The 6,000-nt window shown below is 40.0% G+C and overlaps 1 protein-coding gene across 1 annotated transcript in view; it reads left to right on the top strand.

Moving 5' to 3' along the window:
• The first annotated feature begins 2,979 nt into the window (after positions 1–2,979).
• Positions 2,980–6,000, top strand: part of LOC115142749 (ubiquitin-associated protein 1-like) — a 39,143-nt gene continuing 36,122 nt past the window's right edge. Inside the window, exon 1 of the mRNA XM_029682427.2 lies at positions 2,980–3,146. The gene's annotated coding sequence lies outside the window, so the exon portion shown is untranslated. The remainder of the gene's footprint in view (positions 3,147–6,000) is intronic.

Here is a 6,000-nt window from a genome sequence, read left to right as displayed (position 1 = left end):
TGGGCTGAAACACAAAGTCAAGGACTGTGGCTTCAAAGAAATTTGTAGTCGGGATCAGATGAAGATATATGCTTTGTCGCATGTGCTATTTTGTTCTGAAAAGGTCATCTTGCATAATGCTGAATTATCTCATGGTGATATGCTTTTGCGCAATCTCCTACCCACATTGGATCCCCAAGGTTGGTTTTATAATCTAGTCACTGTTTTATGAAAATTATCAATAAACTCAACGACGTTGGCAATGGGCGCTCAAGGGAAAACTAGCTGCTCTTTCCAGGCCTATAGTGGTCCACGGAAACACTTGACTGACTAGCCATCACATTCTCCTGACCCCAGTTCAGAATATATTTCATGGGCTTAAATAAGTAATGAATCCAGGTTAGGGTGACACAAATCTTATAAAGAAAATGTTTGGGATGATGGACCCAAAAAATACTATACATTGCACTGGGATGTGAAAAAATGTGATTGAATTGATTTATGATTTTTTTAAATAACATTTTGTATTTTCTGAGAGAATGACATTCTTTGTCCAATTTCTGTCATGTTTGTGTAATACAAAAGTGTAGCATTTCCCACTTTTTATTATATTTTAGAAAATAAACATGCCCAACTATTATGTGCAATTCAATTGAATGTTTTATCATTTTTATCAGAGAGAATACTATGAATAAAATTGCATGCCATCCTTTTTTACATTTAATTGTACATTTTTATCAACAACAAATATGATATAACACAATATAGAAACACATCTTACAAAACAGTATACCAAATAACAGAGACAAAATGTATACACAGGGGTATACACATTTAAACAAAAATACAGGGTTTGCTTTGCTTTACTGTTTTTCAGACTTTGCAGCATTATATATATATATATATATATATATTATATATTTTGCCTACTTGCATTTATGTATGTATGTAATATTTACCTTACATAATGAAGAGATTCATTATACACTACATGACCAAAAGTATATGGACATCTGCTCGTCGAACATGTCCTTTCTAAATCATGGGCATTAATATAGAGTTGTTCCCCCCTTTGCTGCTATAACAGCCTCCACTCTACTGGGAAGGCTTTTAACTAGATATTGGAACGTTGCAGCTGGGACTTGCTTCCATTCAGCCACAAGCGCATTAGCGAGGTCGGACACGGATGTTGGGCGTTTAGACTTGTCTTGCAGTCAGTGTTCCAATTCATACCAAAGGTGTTCGATGGGGTTGAGGTCAGGGCTCTGTGCAGGCCAGTCAAGTTCTTCCACGCCGATCTAGACAGACCATTTCTGTATGGACCTTGCTTTGTGCACTGTGGCATTGTCATGCTGAAACAGGAAAGGGCCTTCCCCTTCCCCTGTTGCCACAAAGTTGGAAGTACAGAATTGTCTAGAATGTAGTTGTATGTTGTAGCGTTAATATTTCCCTTCACTGGAACAAAGGGGCCTATCCTTCCTCCACCAAACTTTACAGTTGACATTATACATTGGGGCACGTAGCGTTCTCCATATTTGTCTGTCGGACTGCCAGATGGTGGAGCGGGATTCATCACTCCAGAGAACGTGTTTCCACTGCTCCAGAGTCCAATGGCGGCGAGCTTTAGACCCCTCCAGCCGATGCTTGACATTGCACATGGTGATCTTATGCTTGAGTGCGGCTGCTCGGCCATTGAAACCCATTTCATGAAGCTCCTGACGAACAGTTCTTGTGCTGACGTTGCTTTCAGAGGCCGTTTGGAACTTGGTAGTGAGTGTTGCAAGTGTCAGCACTCTGGGGTCCCATTCTGTGAGCTTGTGTTACCTACCACTTCACGGCTGAGCCTGTGTTGCTCCTAGACGTTTCCACTTCACAATAACAACACTTACATTTGACCAGGGCAGCTCTAGCAGGGCAGAAATTTGACGAACTGAGTTGTTGGAAAGGTGTCATCCTATGACAGTATCACGTTGAAAGTCACTGAGCTCTTCAGTAAGGCCATTCTACTGCCAATGTTTGTCTATGGAGATTGCATGGCTGTGTGCTTGATTTGACACAAATAGCCGAATTCAGTCATTTGAAGCGGTACTTTTGTATATATACTGTATATACTTTGTTCTGATCTACATCCTTATCATCAAACAAAAGTCAAACATTTTTACCATCAAGCCGAACCCTAGCATCAGTTGATCTAAAAAAATATCTTATTACAAATACATTCAAAGAATAAATGACTTATAATTTCATCTTCAATATTGCAGGGCAAATCTCCTACTTCCGAGTTCAGTGGGTTTTTTGTTGTTGTTATTTTAGTTATTTTATTTAACCTTTATTTAACCATGCAAGTCAGTTAAGAACAAATTATTATTTACAATGACGGCCTACCAAAAGGAAAAGGCCTCATGTGGGGACCGGTGCTGGGATTAAAAATACAAATTAATTAAATAAAAATATAGGACAAAACACATATCATGGCAAGAGAAACAACACAACAGTACATAAAGAGAGATCTTAGACAACAACATAGCATGGCAACAACACATGACAACACAGCATGGAAGCAACACAACATTCAAGACCACTGGAAACTCGGAAAAAAAGAGTTCCGACTGGGAAAAAAACCGTTGTGAACAGTCATTCAACTAGGAATTTCAATTCGGAAACTTTGGCATCTATCAAGAGCTCCGACTTTCCATCCGGATTATCACCGACTTCATGATTTGACCAAAATGATTATCTCCGAGCTCCCAGTTGTCCCGAAACAACTGGGAACTCAGAAAATACGAGGTTAGATCATGATGTCAGTGATCTTCAGGTCGGAAAATCGAAGCCCTTGAATTAGGCCCAAGTTCCCGAGTTGGATGACCGTTCACATCGATTTTTCCCAGTCGGAGTTCCCAGTTGTTTTGAAAACTCGGATTTCCGAGTTCCAAGTAGGTTTGAACGCAGTAATATTTATCTTCGGCTGTGTCGTCATGATGTGAAAATGTGACATCAAACAGGAACCATAGGAAGGCTGACAAATCAAGATGGCGTCCAACGATGAGGCAGGAAAGAGATTTCGATTCCAATAAAAACGTACTTCTGTCTAGAGAAAGTTTAAAAACAGTGTTTTTTGCCGGGGGGTGTAAATACGTTTTTGGAGACGCAAGACGGAGCAGATACTGGTAAGAGGACTCGTGGAAGATGTTATGTCAGTTTTCTTTCAGGGGCGGTGGCAGGGGGAGTGAACGAGTCAGCAGCAGGCCAGCTAGTTAAATAGCTAACTATTTAGCTAAGATGTGGACATTTGATGTTCTGTATGTCTGATTGTATTCGTAACCTAGTTATGTACTTAGTTAGCTATGTGCCATTCTTTTGGCTAAGTAACGTTAAGGCCTGCGCGTTAGCTTGGTTATTTAATATCATCCATTTAACGTCGTTACTCGTTTGCCAGCTAATGTTAACTGGTCATGAAACTTAACATCCCGACTTGCTAACTAACTATATGTCGTCCTCTATGTTAATCTACTCGTCAATTTAATTGTTTTCCAAACATACCCTCCAGGTCCCTCTTGCCTTGGTCGCATTACGTTGAATCACTCATTCAAAACTAGATAACGCTACCAGTAGCTAACCAGGCCAGGCGGAGCTAGCAAGCTAGCTGTCAAAGTGGCTAGCGGGTTAGCCCTTACTGCACTGTAGCCTACATCATATCTACGTTTTCTACTAGCTTGCTAACTTTACACTGCAGATGTATATAATGAATTACCCAACTGTCACCTTAAAGTTGTAGATATTCTTGCTAACCTCTGATGCAGGTGGCGAGTCATGCAAGTAACGTTATGACTCGTTAAATGTTTCCCCGATGAGCTAACACCGTTAGCTATGTACTTCAAATTTTCAGGTGTTTTTGTTGTTTAGGGTTTGAGTAAACTACACTACACTAAGCTATGTTGCTGTGGTGGACATTGCATTGACTGTTTATAGATAGAACATTCTGGCTGATCGAGCTAGATCTCACTCCATGGTACGCCAATGAGTCCTCTCATGACAAACTGTACCTGGGGGCCGCCTTATGTAACCGTATAATAAAGGCGATGGGTCTGGGCTTGCTGAACAGTGGTGTGGGTCATGCAATTAGTATTGCTCCTCTCACTTACTAAACTTTGTGTGTTCATTTCTGTTTATGTGCGTGCCAGGTTTTTACTCAACCCATCCAATCCATCGCCTTGTCAATATTGAAAAACTTCTCAGTAGCCAATAGCCACAGGCCCTTAAACATCAAGATATAGGCTACAGCTATTTTGCTGAGTGTAACACATTACTGTCATCTCTAGGGGCCTATTTTCGTTCATAGTAGCCTCCTGCTGCAAAAAGTACATTTTAAGTCCACAATTTGTTGTCAAGGGGATGGAAGCTCAAACTATTAGGAAGGTATGTGGCAGACCGAGGTAAAGTAGGTTTTACAACAGACATTTGCCGGTAGCCTATGTAAAAGTTGACAACAATTTCCATTACTTTCTGATCACTACAAAGGATCTTTCACAATAAAATGTTTTTGTTAGGGACCAGCAGATTTCTTGGTTAGGTTTTTTTGACTGGAGTGAAAATGCAATCACTATACATGCCCTCTCAGTGATGTGGTTAATTATACTCATACTAATAATATACTAATATATACAGTACCCGTCAAGTTGACTCATTCATTCCTTTTATTTTTTACTATTTTCTACATTGTAGGATAATAGTGAATACATCAAAACTATGAAATAACACATGGAATCATGTTGCTGGTTGAAGTGTGCAAAGCTGTCAAGGCAAAGGGTGGCTTCTTTGAAGAATATAACATATATTTTGATTTGTTTCACACTTTATCTATGTAACATCTGAGGTTTCAGAGTTGGTGGAGGAAGTTGTAATGTATAAGTCTATGTAGATTTGATGGTCGCTGACACACTATCTTGGCATAGGTCTGACCCATAGCCCCTCATCAATTGTAGTATTCAAATTGGATTCCCCTCGCTGTCTTGACTTATATACATCTGGTTTTGGGCATTGTTGCATTAACAATGAGTACACTCTGGATATAAATCTATGAGTCATGGATATCATGGAGTAGTTGTTCAATCCAGGAGTCTGTTTTGTCACAGGTGTGTTTATGAATTTCATACCAAGATCTTACTAAATTGGGTGGGACATGGATTGCTTGTTTTTGTTAATATAGTATTACTCCTGACATCATTAAGAGCATACATTTCCATCTGAGTCCACAAAGGGGCTGGTTCAGTTTCAGTTGAGAATTAAATGAATCTAATATGTGCTGCCCAGTAATACATCTTAAAATTTGGTAGCCGGAGACCTCCTAGACCATAATCCCATGTTAATTTGTCCAGACTCGCCCTTGGCGTTTTACTGTTCCACACACATTGTCTTATGGTCTTGTTAAGGGACATAAAGAAACTATTAGGTAGAGATATGGGTAAAGATTCAAATAGGTACATAATCTTACTCAGAACGTTAATCTTAGTACAGCTAATTCTCGCAAATAATTTAAGAGACAGATCTATCCACCTATTCAAGTCATCCACCACCTTCTGAACCAAGACAGAGTATTTAAGCTTGTACATTAAGTCTTTATCAACTATGATTCCTAGATATTTGAACCCCTGTGGCGAACATCTGAAGGGACTTGTTCGTTCGCAGATGCTGTTGTCAAAGCTAGTCAGTGGAAGCATTTCACTTTTGTCCATGTTAACTTTGTAACCCGATATAGAGCTTTATGTACCCAAAAGCGTCTGAAGTCTTGAGGGGTCGGGTCCGAGAGGAACAAAATACTGTTGTCTGCGAAGAATGAGATCTTGTGCGTTATCTGGCCCACCTGAAAGCCCTTTATGCCAGGGTCCACTATGGTCTCCGCCAGGGGTTCTATGGCTAGCACGAAAAGGAGTGGAGAAAGTGAACAGCCCTGTCTACCTATAAAGAGTGGGAATATGGCTGACATCATGCCATTAGTGGTGATCTTGGCTTGCGGTTTATGGT

Source organism: Oncorhynchus nerka, linkage group LG15, assembly GCF_034236695.1.
Source record: "Oncorhynchus nerka isolate Pitt River linkage group LG15, Oner_Uvic_2.0, whole genome shotgun sequence".
In the NCBI taxonomy this organism is placed as follows: Eukaryota; Metazoa; Chordata; class Actinopteri; order Salmoniformes; family Salmonidae; genus Oncorhynchus; species Oncorhynchus nerka.
This window is presented reverse-complemented; position numbering and strand designations above follow the sequence as displayed.